General features: G+C 37.2%; 1 pseudogene; it reads right to left on the minus strand.

The window, feature by feature from the left end:
- Positions 1-314: 314 nt before the first annotated feature.
- Positions 315-5,670, minus strand: LOC124979447 (uncharacterized; annotated as a pseudogene).
- Between the last annotated feature and the right edge of the window lie 16,705 nt (positions 5,671-22,375).

Raw genomic sequence — 22,375 nt, forward strand, 5'->3', positions numbered from 1 at the left:
TTAACCATTACAAGTCTACCCTTTGTCAACTTGATATCCATACATGACTCTTTACATCATACTTAATCTCCAAATCAACACAAGAACAGTCCATAATCCCACCTAACATACCTATTTTTCATACAACCGAAAACATACTAGCTCTCCCCAAGAATAGAAGGAAAATACAGAAACATTACTGATGTTAAGTGAATCAATACATTACATGATGCATAACAACAGAATAACAAACATTTCCTCTTAATGCATGTGTAAGTATGCACAAACATATTCTTAAGATAATAGTGAAGAAATACCTATGGCAATTATGATCCTCATTTCTGTAACTGGTCATGTGACCATTGTTGGTATTTATGATTACCTTCTTCTATTACCCATTCTGTATTCCCTCTACTTTCAGCAAGCACCTCAGCAGGTCTTGGCTCTTTACCTGGAGGTGTGATCTACAACTTCATTCCTGAAGGGTCTGAGACATTTGTCATCTTGCCTGGTTTGGGTAATTGAAGTTTCCCATTGACCTTAATAACAGGACACGGTAATACCAAGAGATGCCCTAAGGGATCTCCTGCACTCCGGGAGTACACTCCTTACCTCCATTGTGGAGTAACAGTCCAATGTCCCCTTGGTAATCTGGGTCAATCACCCCTACCAGCACCATAACTCCCTTCATAGCCTGTTGACTCAGAGTCATGAGAAGCCCAAAGCAGCCAGGGGGAAGTCTTAACTTCCAGTTTAATGAAATCTTTGTTGTATCTCCTGGCTGAAGCATTCCTCCTTCTGGAATGAAGACTTCTGGCCTGCAGAACAAAGGTTTCAGGAACAGAAAGCAAAAACTTTCCTTGTGGGTTACTAGAGGTAATGGTGAGTGGTACCATTCCTGTCTCCACCCCTTGATTCCTGGACCCATAAATTCTGGCTATAGGAGAGACAGTACCTTAGAGTGGACATTGATTCAGACTATAGATAGCCTTCTGAAAAACCTTGCCCCAGCCCTGCAAAGTATTGCCACCTAACTGGTGCTGTAATTGCATCTTCAAGAGTGCACTCTATTGTTCTATCAAACCAACTACTTCAGGACTGTGGGCAACATGGTAAGACCAGTAAATCCCATGAGCCCATTGCCTCACTTCTTTGGCAGTGCAGTGACTTCCTTGGTCTGAAGCAATGCTGTGCATAACACCATGATGATGGATAAGACATTCTGTAAGTTCATGGATGGTCGTTTTGGCTGAAGCACTATGTACAGGGAACACAAATCCATACCCAGAATAAGTGTCTGTTCCAGTAAGGACAATCCACTGCCCCTTCCATGATTGAAGTTGTCCATTATTATCAACCTGCCACCAGGTTGCTGGTCAATCTCCCTGAGTAATGATGCCATATTGGGGTCTTAGTGTTGGTCTCTACTGCTGGAAAATTGGGCACTCAGCAGTGGCTGTAGCCAAATCAACCTTGGTGACTGGAAGTCCATGCATAACCACCATCCCTTCCACCATGATCTCTTAGTTCATGAGCCCTTTGGGCAATGGCAGGGGTGACTGGGGAAAGAGGCTGACTGCTATCCACAGATTGGATCATCTAGCTGATTATTAAAATCTTCCTCAGCTGGGTCACATTTTAGTGGGCATTTACATGAAACACAAACATTTTCAAATCCTTTGCTCATTCAGAGAGGTCTATCCACATACCTCCTCCCAAAATGTCCTTGTCTCTAATTTTCCAATGATGTTCTTTCCAGTTCCCTGACCAGCTAGTCAAACCATTGACTACAGCCCATGAGTCAGTCCACCTTGTACATCTGGCCATTTTTCCTTCCAGACAAAAATGCGTAACCAGATGCATTGCCTGAAGTTCTGCCTATTGTGAAGATTTCCCTTCACCACTGTCCTTCAGGGTTGTTCCAGAAAGGGGCAGCAGTGTTGCAGCTGTCTACTTCCGTGTGGTACCTGTGTATAGTGCAGAACCATCCATGAACCAGGTCATGAACCATGAACCATGAATCACGGCAGGGCCTTGCTTCAAAATCCCAATGACCTCCTCTGTGATTTACCTATGGGATCCTGCCAAGGGCTCCAGACAGCATCCCTATCTGCCACTGACACTTTGAGTACCATTGGGTCTGCTGGGTCATATGCCCCAACTGGCAAAGCAGCCTGTGTAGCAGCCTGAACCTGTTGCAGAGCTTTCTACTGTTCTGGAACCCACTCAGAACAAGAAGGTTTTCTAGTCACTTGGTAGATGGGCAAAAGTAACACACCTGAGTGAGGTATATGTTGCCTCCAAAATCCAAACAGACCGATCAGACATTGTGCTTCTTTCTTATTTGTAGGAAGGGCCAATGTAACAACTTATCATTACCTTGGAAGAAATATCTCAGTAGGACCCCCACCACTCAACTCCTAGAAACTTTATTGAAGTTGAAGGCTTCTGAATTTTAGTGGGATTTATTTCCCATCCTCTGATATGCAAATGCTCCACTAGCAAGTTCAAAGTGGTTGCTACCTCCTGTCAGTTGAGTCAATCAAAATAATGTCATCCATATAATGAACCAGTGTAAAACCTTGTGGAAGAGAAAGATGATCAAGATCTCAGTGAACTAAGCTGTGACACAGTGCTGAGAGTTGACATATCCCTGAGGAAGGACAGTGAAAGTATGTTGCTGGCCTTGCTAGCTGCAAGCAAATTGGTGGTCTTTATGCACCAGGATGGAGAAAAAAGCATTTACCAAATCAATAGCCACATACCAATTACCTGGAGATATATTAATCTGTTCAAGCGAAGAACCCACATCTGGTACAGCAGCCTCAATTGGAGTCACCACCTGATTAAGCTTATGATAATCAACTGTCATTCTCCAAGACCCATCTGTCTTCTGTACAGGCCAAATAGGAGAGTTAAATGGGCATGTTGTGGGAATCACCAACCCTGTATCCTTCATGGCCTTGATGGTGGCATTAATCTTTGCAGTCCCTCCTGGAATGTGGTAATGCTTTTGATTCATTATTTTCCCAGGTATAGGCAACTCCAGAGGCTTCCATTTGGCCTTTCCCACCGTCATAGCCTTTACTCCACAGGTTAGAAAACCAATGTGGGAGTTTTGCCAATTGCTAAGTATATCTATCCTGATTGTACATTATGGGACTGGGGAAATAACCACAGGATGAGTTTGGGGACCCACTGGACCCACTGTAAGTATGACCTTGGCCAAAACTGTGCTGGGTTGATATATTTGACTCTATGGAAATGTTATAGGCTAGACTATATGGGCAATGACTAAACAGACTCCATTTTATCCTTAGACTCCATGTTATGTAGGAAATTCTTCTCCCATGAGAACACCCCACCTCTGTACCCAGCAACAGTTGCCTGGCATAGCATGTTTGGCAACAAAAAAATGGCATTTCTTATATAATGTAAAATTGTTCTCCTATTGGTTCCTATTTTTCTTGGACAATGTACCCTGTCAGCAATGATGGTCTAAATGTTAGTACCCATTTTTTAACTTCTATCCAAATAAGGTCATTTTGACCCACATCCCATTCTGCTTATAATCTTAGATCTCATAATGTTAGTTTGTAGTTTTGAGTCATAGCAACAGGCACTTATGATTGATGTACTGACCTATGGTATAAATACCCCTGCAACCCTATGGTTGGGGCTGCTCTCCAAATAGTCATTTTGGGCATTGTGTGAAACAGTCATTCAGCAGGCTAATTAAGACTCTGAGATTTGGACTTCTCAGTGGTGATTGGTCTCTTCTTAAATTGCACCCCACAACAACTCCACTGTCACCTGACCTCCATAAGTCCCTAGTTTTACTGGAGGGCCACAATGACATCTCGGGTCACCTGGAATCAATGTCAATTCAGAACTAGTAGTCCCAAAGGGCTGATCACTGCCTTTTCCCACAATGCACAGTTAGCCTGGAAAAAGGCCTTAGACTCCTTTGAGAAAGGATGGGAAAAAGATTAATAGTAAAGATTTCTGGTACTATACTAGGTTCCTTCCTCAAGGGCACCTGACCTCTCCTTCATTCAAGGGGTTGTGGATCTTTAAACTGATTCAAATCTGGGATGTGGTTGAGGTGACATGATTCTCTGCTCTTATGATCTAGGGCAGAATTTCGTACATTTGCCCTGGAATTTTTCTGATTATATAATTCAAGTCAGAATTTTATGATTTCCCATCTACGTGACTTTTAGAAACACAGAATTAATTAGTCAATACCAGAGAGCTACAGGACTCAGAACATTGTGTCAATTTCTTGCCCTTTGCTGTCCATTGTGGTAACTATGACTACCCTGTCTTTAGAAACTGAGGGTAGCCACTTGACCTCTTCCTCCCTGAGATACAAGCATTCCCATTGCACTTAAGTCTTCTAATTGATTAAACTCAACTCCCACAGTGAGGTCTGGCATACAAAGAACAGCAATGATAGAGATCTTCAAGGTTGCTGGGGCTTCCCTCTCAAATTTGTTTCTTATAGTTTTGGTGAAGCACACATCTTCTGGATCCCCCATTATGGAAGAGAAGTTCACACATGACAGATCTACTCCAGCATTTCAATTTCTCTGAGCCTCTGAATTCCCTCATCAATAGTAAACCAAGGGATGTCAGGCATTTCCAATTCATTTATAATAGGCCATCTTTGGACCCATACTTCAGTCAATCAGTCAAACAAACTATTAGTGTATTTTTTAATACTACAAGCTTTTAAATCTAGAATTTTTGCTTAACAAGCCACTATCTATAAATTCAGTCTGATTTAAGTTTATGTTCCTTCCAACATTATCCCACACCCTTAAAATACATTCCCACACATGTTTCACAGACCTCTGCTTGTATAAATTAGAAAAGTCAAGAAGTTCCTTTGGAGGGTAGCATACCTCTTTGTGGGTCACACTCCGTACCTCACCTATAGGGACCTGCTTAGATTTGAATCTAGTTATAGGCCTGGAGGCAAAAGTGGGTAGTGAGAGTGGGTCCTGAGTAGTATCAACATTTTCATGCTGAGTGACTGAATTACAGAAGGTTTTTACTGTTTCCATAAGCAAAGCAGGATTAGTTTCCTCCAAGGAGGGTGGAGAAACCAATGTCACAGAGGGTGGGGGTGGGGATGCTGGGCTACAGGTGGGGACTCAACTACTTCTGACAAAATAAACTCATCAGAATATGGGAGTTCAACATCCCCAGGCCCTTCAGGCTCCTCCCATGCATGGCCATCCCCACATGCAGGATCCCATTCTTTTCCTAGCAATGTTCTCGCTTTAAATGCAGACATCTTCTGAAGCTGAGAGTTAAACTTTCATCTTAATTCAGCCAATTGCAGGATGAGCATTTGTGTTTGGTTTTCAGCAACCTCAGCCCTGTGACCACAAGAGAAGAGTCTCCTTCAGAACACACTTAGCAGCTTTTAGATCAGTTATGCACATCTGCAGCTGAGAAACTGAATTTCAAGCTAATCATTCTCCTTTGTTACTGTGTCCAGTGAAGCCAGAAGCAACCAATCAACATCATCATATTTCTTAGTTTTCCATAACTGTTCAAAGTTATCATGCAAAGAAGCACTAAATACCTTGCTTTTTTAAGTGGTGTATTGGGAGCATCAAAGGCATTTACTTTATGAATCTCTTTAAATAGTTCACACCATGGATAATTAGTGTTCTCCATAGTACCAGTAGGAGAGACTTTAGTAACTTTAGGTCTAACCAATTTGGACCAACCCCAAAACCCACAAAACCAACTAAGAAAATTAATTTACAATTGTTTCTCCAGTGTCACTCCTGGTACCAACTTCTATATTAGTCAGGGTTCTCTAGAGAAACAGAATCAACAGGATGTATGATTATAAAAAGGGGACTTCTTAGATTGGTTTACATGATCAGAAGCTGGATAGTCCACAATGACCAGAAAGTGGGCTGGGAGATGGAAGAAACAGTAGCTACACAGTTCAAGTGGCAGAAGCCCCAGAATAAAAGGGATCAACAGTGCTACCCTAGTCTGAGACCAGAGCTCCTGGAAAATTGTACATCTTATAAATTTAGTTAAATAGAGGCAAAGAACAAAATTTTATATTAAATCAGGTATCAGATAAGAAATTATACAATCACCACATTCCTATAATCTATGCAATAATAAAATTGAGACATTCTAGACACCAGGCCTAAAGTTGTGTGTGTGTGTGTGTGTGTGTGTGTGTGTGTATGTGTGTGTGTGTGAAATACATATACACAGAGGATCTTCGTAAGCCTCATAACAACCTATGTGATATGTCCCGTAGTTAACCTCATGTAAGGAAGCTTAAAAAGAACAAGCTTAAAAGTTGTCCTAAGGACACACATACAATAAACCTTATACTTATGTTTATATAAGGGGGTAAATTTACACCAAATATTTAAAAAGGAGCTTTCTCCAAAGAAGAACTAGAGGAAGTACTTTTTAGAAAATTGTTAATTTTATTAGTAGTGTATCAAGTCATCAAATTTTTTTGAAATAAACTGTTTTAGTCAGCTTTTTTATCACTGAGACTTAAAAATCTGACCAGAATAATTTTAGGGGAAGAAAAGTTTATTTGGGGTTTCAGAAGTCTCAATTCATAGACAGCATGCTCATTCCTTGGGGCTTGAGGTGGGGCAGAACATCTTGGAGGAGCAATGTGGCAGAAGGAAGTGGCTCACCTGATGATCAGAGAGCAGAGAAAGACTCCACTGCCAAATACAAAATATATACCCCAAAGCCATGCCCCCAATACCCCACTTCCTCCAGCCACACCCCACCTGCCTTCAGTTACGACTCAATTAATCCCATCAGGTGTTCACTGAGTATCAAATGTTTTTAGTTTTAAAAAAAGAATTGGACTGGGAGAAGACAGAACAGCAACTAGCAGATGTCTCAGAATTCCCAAAGGAAGATTCTAAATTTTCCAGTCATTCCCCCAAAGGATCCAAGTCATTGTGAGAGAGGAGGTGGGGAAGCCACAATCACTAGTGTTGATTTATGCCTCATCCTTGCAAAACATTCCTGTTCCCTGGTGAAAATGAATCTCATCAATTGCCTATTACACTTCAATTACAGCTTATTTATCAGTTTCACATTACTCATCAATAACAGGTTACTTAATAATCTACATAACTAGGTATTCATCTTGTCATTGGCACTTAACTGAGTAGAAAAGCTAAAATACAAATTCACTGCTACTTATCCACTCAAAATTTTCATCTTACAAAACTTGGACATTTTATTGGCACTCCTTCCTCTTCTCCACAATTCTTGTGCCCTTGCTTATTTGATTCCTCTGCTGTCCTTCTCATGGGATATAAGGGTGGAAGCAGAAGAACATGTGTATGCTTATTGTGCCATATTTAAATATGAAACCACATTAATGTTTTGGATATATACATATTTTAAACTATGAAGAAAAGGCTAAAAGAAATAATGTTTCTAGGCATATAAATCAGTTTTACAAGGAATTTTTAAAAATATTTGTATTGTTTTCAACAGTCAACAAAAAGTGATTTTAAAGAGGCTTTATAGGAATAGTCATTTGCTTGATGTGAAAACCATTTCTCTAAATTAGAACCACATAGGAATAAATTCTGAATGAACATTACATGCAGAAAATGTGGATATGCTACAAAATCTAATGATTTTTCAATAAAATGTGTGTACACAAACTGAAAAATATTAACTGCACTTGATATTAAAATACATATTTTGAATAGATTATATACAATATTATGTAGTTATGTATTTATAAATACCAATATAGGCATATCACAAAATATCTGTTGGTTAAATGTTTGTTTATATAGCACCTCTGACTTTTAATATCTAAGTTATGTAGAGTTTACTTCAGCAGCAAAGAGCATATTTATACCTCATATTTTTATATGGTGTTTTTAAAACAATATAGAATTTGGAAAAAGATTTGAGCAATATTCCAAATATGATGAACACAAAGAACATCAGGACCATCTTCAGGGACTTTGAACTGAATATCAGTAAAATGAGTTTGATTTTGAATATGAGAGGAAACCTGGGGCATAACAGCATCCATATTTTTCCTGAGAGATGCTGTCATTATCCTGAACTTTTTCCTTTGTGCTTTTTAAAAATTTAACCCTGACTATTGCCCAGTATTAAAATTGATCCTCATCCTAAGTTCCAGAAAACTATAAAAACAGAAACAAAGTAAGTTTATAAAGGGGAAGGTGATTAAACACTTGCAAGAATAGCTTTGCATTCAGTAAATATTATTTCAGTGAAATCTTATATGTACATGAAACAAAATAGTACACTTTTATTTCTTATATATAGACTTCCCTCAAAGGTCATGTTTGTTTTTGTTCAACACTGGTTTATTCTAAATGTTGTTGCTTGATCTATACATTTATAGTAAAAGTATATTAAAGCCCCTAATATCTGACTGGAATTTTAATTAGTCCTTGAAAAACTCTTACTGAACATTGTTCGGGATTGCATGTGTCATGATAAATTTTCATATATCATCTTGATAAATTATTGTCTAATTGCTATAGAGGGACTGTCTGATTAGTGCTATTTGCCATGATTCTTATTCTTTGTGATATTAATGTTATCCCAGGTTTTGTTGTAATTAGCACTTATTATCTAAAATATTTTTCATCATTTATAAACATTTAGCTATGGTTCTCAATTAGAAGTGTATATAGAAAGAAATGAAACATTAAATTGTTTTATATTATTTTTACCTAATCCTATAATAGGATTACATTTATTATGTTTACTGATAGAAACAGTTTTCTCCATTCATTTATTTTGTATTCTCTGTTTGCCATTCATTCTTTGCTGGATCTGTTTTTACTGTCCTTCCTGTTTTATTGAGGCATTTTTATTCATCCCCTCAATTTACTTCTCCTGATTTACAGGCTATTCATTGCATTTCTTTGGCTTCTGTGATTACATATATTTGTAAGATACAAATGTAATAAATTTGTTCATGTTAGTCAATTATTCTCTGTTCTACTGACAGTACCGTAGATCCTAGAAGTAGACTCCTAGAAAAGTTTTTCCCATCCCTGCATCTTGCTATTGTTCTGTGGAATTCTTATTTTGTCACTTAAGAAAAACAACTACACATAATTATTTATGACTTTTAAAGGTCATGAGTTCAACAATTAGAGAGGACCCTAGAGAACAGGGAGTCAACCAGTGCACATTCTGCAAAGAGGAAGGTCATTGGAAAGGGAAATGTCCCTGATGCTTCTGAGAGAAGTCATGTATGTTCAGCTAGACCCTGACCCATCCTGGCAGATGGCACCACTAGTACAGAAAAGCTAAAGAGCCAAGAGGCCTCATACACATTCCCAAGCATGATCTCTGAGGAATCATCTGACTCTTAAGAATAGATAGAAACAAGGTCTATTTGACCTACCTAACCTTAAACACTTGGGAGGAGAGTATATCCTAACCAAAGTCCTACATGAACATTTAAAAGGAAAAACAATGATTTTTTTTAATGTAACTTAAGATGTACACTGTGTCAGCCCTACCAAAAGTAAGTAAAGCTGGAGGCTATAAACAATGGGTTCTTGTGTGGGAGTGCCTAATAATAATGATCACAAAGGACTCTAGAGTCACAAGTTTGTCCTGAGTTAATTTGAACCTGATCTCATATACCTACAAATTTTCCTAACCTCCTATTATAGATAAACTTAATCTGATTTTCACAAATATGATTATGAATTGCCTTCTTCTTGGTTTTTAGAGATGGGTTGAAATATGAACTACTTTTGTGATAATTATTTACAAAAAAGTAATTCTTTGCTGTCTTGTTTATTGTTGACTTACATGATCCCTGCCCTGTGTATGCCTTGTCCAGTCACCTGCTATCTGCCACTGTAGTCCTCTGGATTGCTCTGATGCTGAACACCGTTAACTGTTCACACCCCATCTGATAGAGGACAAGGACTTTGAGTTACTTCACCCAATTTTGCCCTCTTTAGCAGGAAGAAGATGTGGCCCCCATTTTTCCATAGAAATGGAATGTAGAAATTGACAGTGGGGAAATGTACAGTGGTCTACTTCATGCTTTGAATATAGCTCTTCTTGGTCTGCCGTTGCAACTTATTTTTAAAATGACATGTTTCTTTCTCTTCCTCTCTCCCTGCCTAATCTCTCCCTCTCTCAAATCTCAGAGGAAACAGGATTACCTTTCTTCTCAATTTTAGGCAGATTTATCTGTCCTTGAGCACACACCCACCATAGAATGAAGTAATCCAGACTTTGAGGATGGTACCAGAAGATCTCAGAAATGACTATCTCCCAATGACAATGTCTACAGAGAACAGGTGGAATTAACCTTTGAATTACCTCCTTTAAAACCCCCTGTTCCTGCTGATGGGCAGAATTCTAGCTTCTGGGACAGAATTCCCCTATGTTTCTCCTTTGCTAGCAAAGCAATAAAACTTCTTTTTCCTTTTACTAAATAAATAAATAAGTAAATAAATGAGTTCAACAATTAAACTTTTTTCAGTTTCTATGTTCAGTGTTTGTTGTATCCATTCCTTCTTTCTGAGATCACTTTTCTTCATGTTAAAGTTTAATAGATCATGATACTTTTAGTCGTTTGCATTAAAAATGTTTATATTTTGGACTAGTGATATAGCTATCTATGCTTGTCTAGCAGGTATAAGACCCTGGGTTTGATTCCCAGAATTCCAAAAATAAATAAATGAATAACTGTTATATTTTGCATTTATTCTTATCTGATAATAGGGCTAAGTACATGGTTACCTTAGCCCTTGTAAGGTATCCATTCAGTGTCTTTAGGCTTCGATGCTGCCAATAAAAATTTACCATTGGCCTTGAAGTTATTGCTTGTAGATAATCTACTGTTCTTAGAAAGAATTAAGACTTTGTCTTTAGTTATGATGTGTAATAGTTTCACTATGATGCACTTTTATTTTTATATATGCTGCTTATTTGTGGAGTTCATTTTTTTCCAATTCTGGAAAACTCTTAATAATTACTGGTTCAGATAATACTTTTCTTCCATTTCCTTCATTTCAAAATCCCATAAAATATTGGAATCTCTCAATCAATCCTTGTCTCTTAATTTATATTTCTCTTTTCAATTTCTTGGTCTCTCCATGCTGTGTTCTGGATGAGAAATCACATTTGCACAGTAGTTCTTTAATACTGCCAAACTTAGAGATTTATGTCTTTTGTTTCATTTTTATTTCATTGGTTTTATTTTTTCTGATGTTTCTAACTTGTTGTTTTATGTCTATCTGATCTTGTTTCATTTCACTTTATTATTTCTCAAAAAAAATTTACTAGTGTTTTGAGTAAATATCTTCATTTAACACTTTAACATTTTCAACTTTTTTTTCAATAGCATCAGCTCTTCTAGCAATTAATTTCAAATTTGGTAGATCTCTTACCCAATTGCTGATGTTGCTGTCTGGCTTTTCCCATGGGTTTAGATACTTTGATTTGCAGTTTTCATTTGAGTAAATCTCAATTTCTCTCTCTTCACATTTCTCCCTCCTCCCTCTCCTTTCCTTCATCTTTCTAATTTTTTCTTTTCTTTTCTTTTTTTGGCCATTTGTTCTCTCCAGCTCTATTAGACACTCTTAGAAAAGTATCCCAGTTATTACTTTGTGAGGATGTGGGTTTGGGCAGACCCTGAACCAGAGATACTAGGTAGCTTGTCTCCAGTTCTGGTGGTGAGTCCGTTCACCCCCAGACTCCCAAGTCCCTGGCAGTCTTATTAAACTATACTCCAGCTTATTAGTGGGGATTTTGTTTGATTGTTTCTTACCTTCTTCCAGGTCTACAGACAGTGAACTTGGCTCTGTTCAAAGAAATATAGTTTTTAAAACTTTTGCTTTAAATCTTTTTTCCTACTTTGTTTTATCTTTAAATTGGCACATAATAATTTCACATACTTGTGGAATACATGTGATGCTTCAATACTTGTTTAATTGTATAATGATTACATCAGGATACTTAGCATATCCATCACCTCGAACTTTTATTTTTTTCATTGTACTTGGCTAAGTCAATTTTAGATTTCTTCTTATATATTATCCGCTATTGCAGTTTTTCATAGTTGAAAGCTTATTGGACTTGTGCTGACCTGAGACATTATGCATTACTTGCATATTATAAAATCGAATGACTCAATTAAATAACTATTTTAAAAATTTTAAAAAGTTCACCTTACATTTTCTTAATATTTAGATATACATTTTAATTCATTTTTTTTGTCTTCATATATGCTGATTCTACCAGTGCTAAAGCTTAAACACATATTCCCTTAAAGGTATAATGTGCTTACTACGTGTAGACTTTTGAATTAGATTTATTAACATTATTCTACTAAAATTAAAATGAGGATATTTTCATAATAGAGGCATACATTTAGAATCATAGTGTTATATTTCTACTTTCTTTGATGATCAAACTGAAGAAATAAAAAATTCTAGATATTAATTATTTCAACAAGTAGTTATTTTTAAATCATGTTATACAATATTAAAGATAACTTCCTTATCAATACTTTGAACTTATTCTCTGTGAGTTTGAAAATAAAAGAAAGTTATTAAGCCATAGAATTGATTTTCTGAAACTTGAATTTAGAAAATAAAACTAGGTTCTTGTCTCGTGGACTAATTGCACCTAGAATTGAAGCAGCCTTGTCCTAATGAGATTGTGTGAGCATCCCAAGGTGTATGGTGTCAGGACAGGGAAAGGCCTGGTCTGAGGTCCATGTCTGTAGCTAGACTTACCTTTTTGCCCCTCCTTAATCTTCACACCCTACACAGCTCCCAGCATGTCAGTGCAGAAAACCTCAAAAGGCCAAGATCTCCTATAGTATTGAGTGTTAGAAATAGTCTCCTCTCACTATCTTCAAAGAAGTACTCATAAGTCCACAGCCATTGATATCCTTTGCTAAGTCAGCCATATTACAGGAATTTGGGAACCAAAGAACAATATTAATTATTGATCGTCCCTGGCTTGGAGAATCCTTCTTTCCCTTTAGATTATCTGGAGTTTAGTTCCCTGCTGGGCTAATCCAGCAGGTTTCACCTGTCTAAATTATAAATCAATTTTAAAATTTATTGATAACCAAGTGTCACCCCAGACAAATTAAATGATCTCAGTGGTGTTTTTTGCAAAGTGTGCTCAGCAAGCTCCCACCAGATTCTAATGTGCAATCATTAAGTAAGAACACAATGTTCTCAACAGCTGTCTTGCTCAGCAGTCCTCAAACCTTAGCAGACATCAGCAACACCTGTGAGACTGGTTAAGTCAGATGTTTGGGTTCCACTTCCAGAGTTTCTGATTAAGCAGTTCCAAGGTAGAACTTGGGAATGTGCATTTTCAACAAATCCCCAGGTGTTACTAATGCCGCTGGTCTTGGGACCACCCCAGAGTTGGGCATTTATCAGCAAAACCTGGGAAATATGGGGCAGCTGGTAACAAAGTAAAGGTTGAGGCTAGAAACAGTAGCCAGGAGTGGATGAGAAGTTAATGGTGAGAAGTTAAATTCTGAAGAACATAGTGAACACATGATCTGTACCATGTGATATTTTAACATGAAACAGATTTATTACCAGTGCTTGAAAAATAGGATACCTGGTATGGTTTGGATAGGTCACATGTGTTTTAAGTTTGGTCACCAGCTCATGGTGCTATTGTGAAGTGGTAGAACCTGAAGGCGGTGGGGCTTCTCAGATGGAAGTGAGGTCACTTCAGGGGTTGGGGAATATGTGCTTGAATGAATACTGGAACTCGGACCCCTTTCTCTGTCTCTTTGCTTCCTGGCTACCATGGAGTGAGCAGTTTCCATTGCCACATACTCTCATCATGATGTTCTTTCTTGCCACAGGCACAAATGCAACAGGGTGAACTAATCATGGACCAAAACTAAACTGTGAGTCGGTGTCAATATTTCCTCTAAGTTATCTCAGGTTTTGTCCTAGTGAGGAAAAGCTATCACAACACCTAAATCATGATTATTGATTTATTTTTAAAAACAAGAGGATTTGGCAATTTGAGGGATACATTGCTTTACTTCAGTTGGATGAGCAGAAAATGTCCACGCCCCCAAGGCATGCAGTCTCCAACTTTAAGTGTCCCCACTGGCATGCTTCCTTTGTCTCTGTTCCTCACCTGACTTCTGCAGGTATTTGAGTTTGAGGCTGTTTGTTGATACTTTATATTCCAAATCCTTAATCGTATTTCCAAAATGTAGTACATAGGGTAAGTTCCTCCTGTTCTTTGTTACTGTGCCAAGAGCAAAAAAAACAATAATCAACTTTTAGAAGTTCTCCGGTTAAATTATAAAATTATAAAATATATTGCTAAAAATAAAATAATTTGTGCAAATTTTAGAGCTGGAACGAACTTTAGAGATCATGAATTTCAACTAAATAATTTTATGGATAAATGTATTCTAGATTAAGATTGCTAAAGTTTAGAGATGTGAAGTGATTTCTGTAGTGCTTCAAATATAGTTAGGTTTAGACCTGGTTTGGTCTAGTTAGTGTTAATTATGCAGCACTCTACGGTGCTGTCACAAACTCAGTTTATTCAGGGTCCAGGCAAGTAAAGCACAGGATTGAAGCCGAACCCCTGAGTAACAATGCCAACTGCAAACCCCTGCCCAATCTGAAATAGGCTACAGTTACTCACTATTAGTCAGTTGAGGCTGAAGAGAAATGACGGCCTAGAAGGTAAGTTAGAGTCTCTGATTTGCTTAAAAGCTAGAAATCAAATCATCCGCAAGAAAAAATAAAACTAATAAAAAAATTAAAACAGCCAACAACAATGATCCTTTGAATATGTGAATCTAATCCTGTTTCCCAGCCCAATCAAATAATTCAATGGATTCTTCCTGTTCTAAGTATCAATGTCTTCATCAACATGTGGGAGGCCCTAACCTGTCGATCCAGTTTGAACAGCACTGAACCTTCATCTCTTATTTCCAAACACTTTAGACCTTGCTGTTCTAAAGAAAGTCTACCTCACTCATGAGGTCCAAGCTCTCCCAACTGGTCTCAAATCATGTTACATGCCCTTTAGAACTTCTTGTTTTTCTTCAGTGTCTCTCACGATAGTTTACATATTTATAGTTTATATGTTTATCTGTCTGATTGTATTTTTATCTTCACCTGCAAATTGTAGTCTGCATGGGATTCCACCACTGCATGCATGTCTGGCAAATAACCTATATTCCTATTATAAACAATATACAGTGAGCGAAAAGAAAGAAAAAACATTTTACTTTATTATTCTTTGGATCTCAGAATACACTCAGCTAACCACTTTGATAAATTTGATCACAGTGTGTCTGCAGTACAATTCCTAAAAGTATAAATTCGTACAAGCTTCTTAAATTCTGTAAGGCTAGTATGTGAAAATATAAAATAAGTATAATGCTTCTCTTATAGTGTTGTTTTGCAAATTATAATTGGACACAAACATATGAATGAATCTTTAGCTTTGCTTTTTGTAATTCAAAGGGATAAAGAATAAACATTTGAATCTTCTAGGAGGAAATTTTTTTTGTTATACATTTTAAAGAATTTTCTTATAATGAGATATGCCCAAGAAGAGAACTCCTTCTCTCCAGAGATAACGCTATCTCATCAATGGAGATGTTTGAACATAAACTGGTTGACCACTTATAACAACAGATTTCTCTGTCAGTTGTGGAAGTATTCGATTAGTGCCTAGCACTTCTCCAGAGATTCTGCATTTTCTTGTAACCCTGTGAATTAAATTCATTAAACAAAAATGACCCTCATCTTTTGTTTGTAGTTTCAGCACTGGGTTGATTGACTTTCTTTTGTTATGTCTCCTGATTATGTTGTGCCCCTTAAAGCCCTGCATTTATGCCTCAGTAGTCTAACATTCTGCCTGCTGACTCCTATTGAATAGGATGAAAGAAAAGTGGTCTGACAATTTACACCCTGCATTTAAAAATTGGTGTCAGGGAATTATTGGCTTTAACCTTAACACCATTGTTTCATGATCAAACATTATCCTTCAAGGATTGTTTCTTAACTGCCCAGAGGGAGATTCTTGTTTCTCAGAAGAGACTCTCAGAGTCAAGCTATTATTATGTGAAACAAAGAAACTGGCTGAAACTATTGAGCTTTTCTGTGTAATCTGATTGGGTGCCAAGAATTATAGAACCCAAGGAGAAGATCTGTGAAAATAAACATCCTCATCATTGTGCTTTTTCTTCATTATTTTAGAGACAATTCATTTGTATCACCAGTTTTTATGTCACTCATAATTCAGGCGGGAACCATTCCAGGAGGGAAGAGCCCCTACTCTTCAAAGCAGAACCCATTCTTGGTAGGGAAAGAGAAACTGTGACAATGAAAGAAAAGAGGTGAATATTTTTGCCTGCGTCTTGGAGACCGGCTTTGAAGGTCCTGTAGTGGAAAGTCCCTGTGGTCATGCAAACTTAAGATTTTGGATAGTTCTAGATGTCTTGATATTAGAAATTTCAAACCTAGAGATTATACAGAAGTGAGGTAGAATGGAAGATTATTGGCTGAAATATTGATTAAAGACTTTCTGAGTTGGTAAAACATAAATTCCTGAAGGTGTTCATGGAAAAGGAAGGAAATTTACTTTACAAGGGATTCTTGGTATCCCATAGGTTAGAAAGAGGTGTTTCAATAAGAACAATTATTAGTGTATATGAAAGAATGGGCACTTTAGCCTGATTAAATCAGGGTTCTGGGGTTTGTCCCTCAGCCATTGTCTTGGTTGTGACCTCTTTCCTGCCCCACGACTGAGGGCAAAGGGTTTCTCCTGATTTGATGAACTTGATCAATTACCATGAACAGACAAGACCTACCACCCCTAATAGATATGGAGAATAAGAAATTCCCAAAATAATGAGGCCTGAGAAAAAGAAAGGGGAGTAAAAATGAAGGCCGTGCATTGATAGCTCTCATCTCCCGAGAGGAATGTTTTCCAGATGCTGGCTGCAGGCAAAGAGGATGTTTTATCAGCCTCAAAAGAAAACAGTCTCTAGGAGGCATTGTCTCCTCCAAAGCAAAATCCTTTTGAGGCACTGTCCAAAGATCTTGACCAAAAGGCCCACATTCCTAACTGAGCAAAACTGGCATAAGTTCACTAGACCACACCTCAAAATAACCTATATAAATCCAGTCCTTTTCCTTGTTTGGTGGGTCATTTTCCACCAGGAGAGTGGGTCCACGGACACCATTTCATCCCCCTGAATAAAGAGCTGAGATGATGTGTGAGGTTTGCATCCAGCCGGTCCTTTTATGCTAACAGCCCCAATTATTCAAGTGTTTCTTTATTTCTTTTAGCAAGTTTTAAGGTTTTATTCCTCAGTTCAAATTAGTTTTTAAAATGTTTATAGTAATTCATCGAGTCATTATAATTTGTTTCTGTAACAAAAACATTTGCCTTTAAAATATTTTATTGAAATGGAACACACAAAGGAAAGTTATTTGTAATTATAAGAAACAGTGACCATCGAAAAGGTACAAATAATCATATAAACAATATCCAAATAAAGAAAGAGTCCTCCCAGTAGAACAGAAGCTCTGATCATGGGGCTCCTCTAACCAGCGCCCTCCATTGTGTTAACACTCTTCTGATTGCTAACAGTCTTTTACCTGATTTGGAATTTCATTTTGATTCAGTGTATTTGACTTGTTTTTCTTTGGATTTTTTTGCATTATGCATTTTAGGTCTTAGTATGAAGGACTGTTTTGCATGTTTAAATTGTTGTCTCTCATTTGCACTATTTTACATGAATTCTTCCCGTAGTGTTTTAGAAAATTCTTTGAAAATTCTGCTGTTGGTCATTCTGTTATGGGCCAGGCTATATGGGCAATGACCAGACTCCATTTTTCCCTGAGACTCCTTGTCATGTAGGAAATGCTTCTCCCATGGGAACACCCCACCTCTGTACCCATCAACAGTTGCTTAACACAGCATGTTTGGCAACACAAAATGGCAATTATTTAACAATGTAAAATTGTTCTCTTTTTGGTTCCTATTTTTCTTGGACAATGTACCATGTCAGAGAATAATTTTCTAGACATTAGCAACCATTCTTTAGCTTGTACTTAACTAGGGTCATTTTAATCCACTTCCCCTTCTGCTTATGATTTTAGATCTCATGATGTTTATAGTTTTCAATCACAGCAACAGTCACTTACGATTAATGTACTGACATGCTTTACTTATGGTACAAAAAGTGTACTCAAACCCTTGGAGGGGGTTGAAGGGTATAGACTTGCAGCCTGCCCCTCTGTCTCCCGAGCTGATGAATAAAAATGGTTCCATCTCCTGCTTTAAGATCAACTCAGTGATTTATAGTGATCTCACCATGACAATTTAAGTTCTTTTCCCCCTAATTGTCAGTGTTGAGAATAAAGATATCAATTTTGAGAGGTATTTAATAATATAAATGATAATTACTTGCTAGTTCCCCTTGGTAAATTATACTGGTTTACATTGCAGTTTATGCCCAACTTTTTACTTCAAATTATTAATTTTAAAAATCTTACTCCAATTAGAATGGTTATTATCAAGAACACAAACAATAATAGATGTTGGCATGGATGTGGGGGAAAAGGCACACTTGTACTTTGCTGGTGGAGTTGCAAATTGGTGCAGTCACTCTGGAAAGCAGTGTGGAGATTCCTTAGAAAACTTGGAATGGACCCACCTTTTGATCCAATTATCCCACTCCTCGATATAAACCCAAAGAACTTAAAATTAGCATACTATAGTAACGCAGCCACATCAATGTTTATATTAGCTCAATTCACAATAGCTAGATTGTGGATCCAACCTAGATGCCCTTCAACAGATGAATGGATAAATAAACTGTGGCATATATATACATGATGGAATATTATTCAGTCATAAAGAAGAATAATATTATGACATTTGCAGAAAAATGAATGGAATTGGAGAATATCATGCTAAGTGAAATAAGCCAATTCCCAAAAACCAAAGGCCAAATGTTTTCCCTGATAAGTGAATGATAATATAAAATGGGGGTTGGGGGTGTGGGGTGAGAGAAAAATGGAGAAACTTTAGATTACATAGAGGGAAATGAGAGGGAGAAGGGTATAAAAAAATGGTGGAATGAGACAGATGTCATTACCCTATGTACATGTATGATTACACGAATGGTATGACTCTATATGGTGCACAACCATAGAAATGAAATGATGTACCCCATTTGTGTACAATGAATCAAAATGAAGTCTGTAAAAATAAAAAAAAAAATTTAAAGATGGAAAAAAATTAAATGAATTTTTCATGCACAAAAAAATCAGTTATTACTGATGACATTTTTAATCTTTTCCTTTCTCTAGTTTTCATTTTTTTTTGTTTAGTTTTTACTACCTTTGGCAGAATCTAGTTTATTTTCAACAAACCTTTTCCTTACCCACTGTGCACACAGGTAAATTTCATTTTCTAACAAAGATGAAACAATGTGAGTTGGGCGATTTGAATGTAAGTTTGCATAGGTAGGTGATTCCAGAGATGACCAAAAAAACCTGCACCTGCCTGGTCAGCTGCCCATTGTCCAGCAGGACATAAATGGCCCAATAGAAGATTCTGAGGCCCTAATAGGTGAAGGAGTCACAAGATAGAAGGCTGCTCACCAATCATTACATTCACCTGTTTGTGAGTCAGAAACAAATATGTATTAAGCCACTGAGATTTGGTCCTTCATTCCTACCCAACAGATAGCAATGCCTGACTAATAGAATAATTTTATTATAGCAATATTGAATATTAGGTATGTTGTTTCAAAAGTTTCAATGTCTATTTACCATTCACTTACAGTACTTATCCTTTGATTTGGGATTTTGAAGTATGCTTTAACCTTGTGCTGACTTGAAAACTTACTTTAAGAATATTTATTTTTACAAAGTGATAGAGTATCCTTTTTATGCATGGACATGTATTTATAACTAAGTGTAATTTGATGATATTTAGCTGTGGTAACAATTTTCGTGCACCAAACTAAGAATCTCTTCATTGTAGGTACTTCTGCTTTTTTATTTTTTGGAGGGGGTGAGGGGTGGGAGGAATCCTCTGAATTTTTTGCAGGAAAAAAAAAAGTGCTTAGGAATTCAGGGTGGGTGGGCAGACAGTTGAAGGTCAGTGTGGGGAAACAACTATCACAGTGACTAAACACAACTCTGAATGAACGTGCACCCTGTCATCTCGCTCCTTCCCTCCAAACGGCCTGTGCCCGCCACTGGGATTTTGCAGAAAATATTGCTTCCTGCCAGACCACGGCTATGTTTTCATGTTATTTCACAAGGCTTCTACAATCATCAACCTGTGATAAATTCATTGAAAGGTCTTATACACTTGTGGTCTATTTCCTGTAAATCATTTCATTAAAAAAACTTTTTATTATAATTTTAGTGGAATTTTTCCAGGGAAAAGAGAAAAATACTTTTCCTTTTTCAAACTGGAAGCTTTAATTCTGTTCTTAGCCTAAGCATGTAGTTTATTTCCTAGCCCTCTGCAACTGCTTGCTTCTTGGTTAATTTCTTCAAAATTTCTTTTAGCTTTATTGAGCTATGCTTGACAAAAAACATATGTATTTAAGGTATATAACATCATTTTGATATATATATATATATATATATATATATATGTATATATAGTATAATGATTACTCTAGTCAGGATAATTAACTCCTTTGCCACATCCCTACCTCCACTATCAATAGTAAGATGTAAATTTTAGAAGCAGGATGCTCTTAAGCTTTTATTGTTTTCTTTTTCATTCCTTAAAGCATGGTTTTATTAAAGATCCTTTTTTAAATAAGGATCTGGATCAATTGCACTTCAGACAATAAAACTTTTATTTTAAAATATACTTTCATTTTTCTTGAGTTTTGGGCTATTTTTAACATTTCTAATCATTTATTTACTAATTGAATATGCTTGTGATTCATATTCTCTTATTTAACATAGAGTTGTGTTTAGGTGATTTATATTTGAGTACTTGCACTTATGAATTTTTATTTGCCTTTCTGTAATAACTAAAATTTGATATTTAACTCTTAAGATATACCACATTTCCCTTTTAATTCTCTATGAATTAATATTCCTTTTTAATCTTCAGATAAGGCTAAGATCAGCTTTATTTTTCTTCCACAGATTAAATAGTTTATGTATAAGCATCTTATTTTTTACCATTATTTGAGGAGATAAGCGTCCCTTTTATTAATCTAAGACTCCATGAGTATTTATTATTTTGTAACTCTACAGAACACTCATTATCTACTGCTTTAAACTCTGACATCCTTCTTGAATAAATATTGTTACCAGCTAAGGGTGCTGGGTTCTTTGTCTCTGTTCAGCAAAGAATTGAAGAACAGGACAAAGAGCAAGCACGCAGCTGGTTTATTGCAAAAGCAGTGGTTGTAAGGGAAATCCCACAGAACCACGCCAGACACGGGAAATCACATAAGGGAGTTTATTAAGCAAACAGAGTATCTCCCTGCAGGGTAAGAGAGAAAATGAGAGGAAAAGAGAAAGGAAAGAGAAAGGGCACGAGCTAGAGAGAGTGGAAAGCCAGGAGGACAGAGAAAAGTGAGGAGGACAGACAGAAGGATGGGAAAGATGGCGAGGAAGCTATGGTAAACAGTTGAATTCCGCCAGGCTAACAGGGGACCAATATCGGAGGATACTTGCAAGCTGACTGATGAACCAATAGCTAGCTGGTATGTTCACAGATTGACAAGTGGTTGGGAGGCGGGGAAAACAGCTGCAACAGAATGGGCAGGGGAGCAGCTTTATACATTGCAGCGGTGACAGATTTCTCCAGAGAGAAGGGGCCCCAGAATTAGGAGTCTGATGGGGGAATTTTGGCCTGTTCTTTTTATGGTCCCTGGAATTTCCTCCTTTCCTTATCTCCTCCCCTGTCCATGTGCTCCTCACTATTACTGATTGGTGCCCGCTGTGTCCACATGTCTGTTTTAGCTTTTCTATTGAATTCCTCACTTAGGAGCACAAGTATAGGAGTATCTGTCTGATTGGGTCCCCAGCTTGGGTCCATAAGCACTTATGTCAAGTAGGAAGTTGACTTCATGGGAAGACCCTCTCCATGCTCCTTTGTTCTGGCCTGGCTCCCAACCTCCTCACTGACCATCTTGCCCTGGCTACATACAACCTTCTACATCTCCCTCAATACTATGTTCACTCTTGATATAGTCAACTTTTTTGTCATTTCAAGTATTCCACAAAAATTTCAACTTTGTCTTTTATGTAGCCATTTGTATATTCTACAGAATTAGCTCTACTGGTGCCTCTTAAAATATTCCTCCTATGGCTTTTGTGTCTGT

This window comes from Sciurus carolinensis, chromosome 3, assembly GCF_902686445.1.
Source record: "Sciurus carolinensis chromosome 3, mSciCar1.2, whole genome shotgun sequence".
NCBI classification, from domain to species: domain Eukaryota; kingdom Metazoa; phylum Chordata; class Mammalia; order Rodentia; family Sciuridae; genus Sciurus; species Sciurus carolinensis.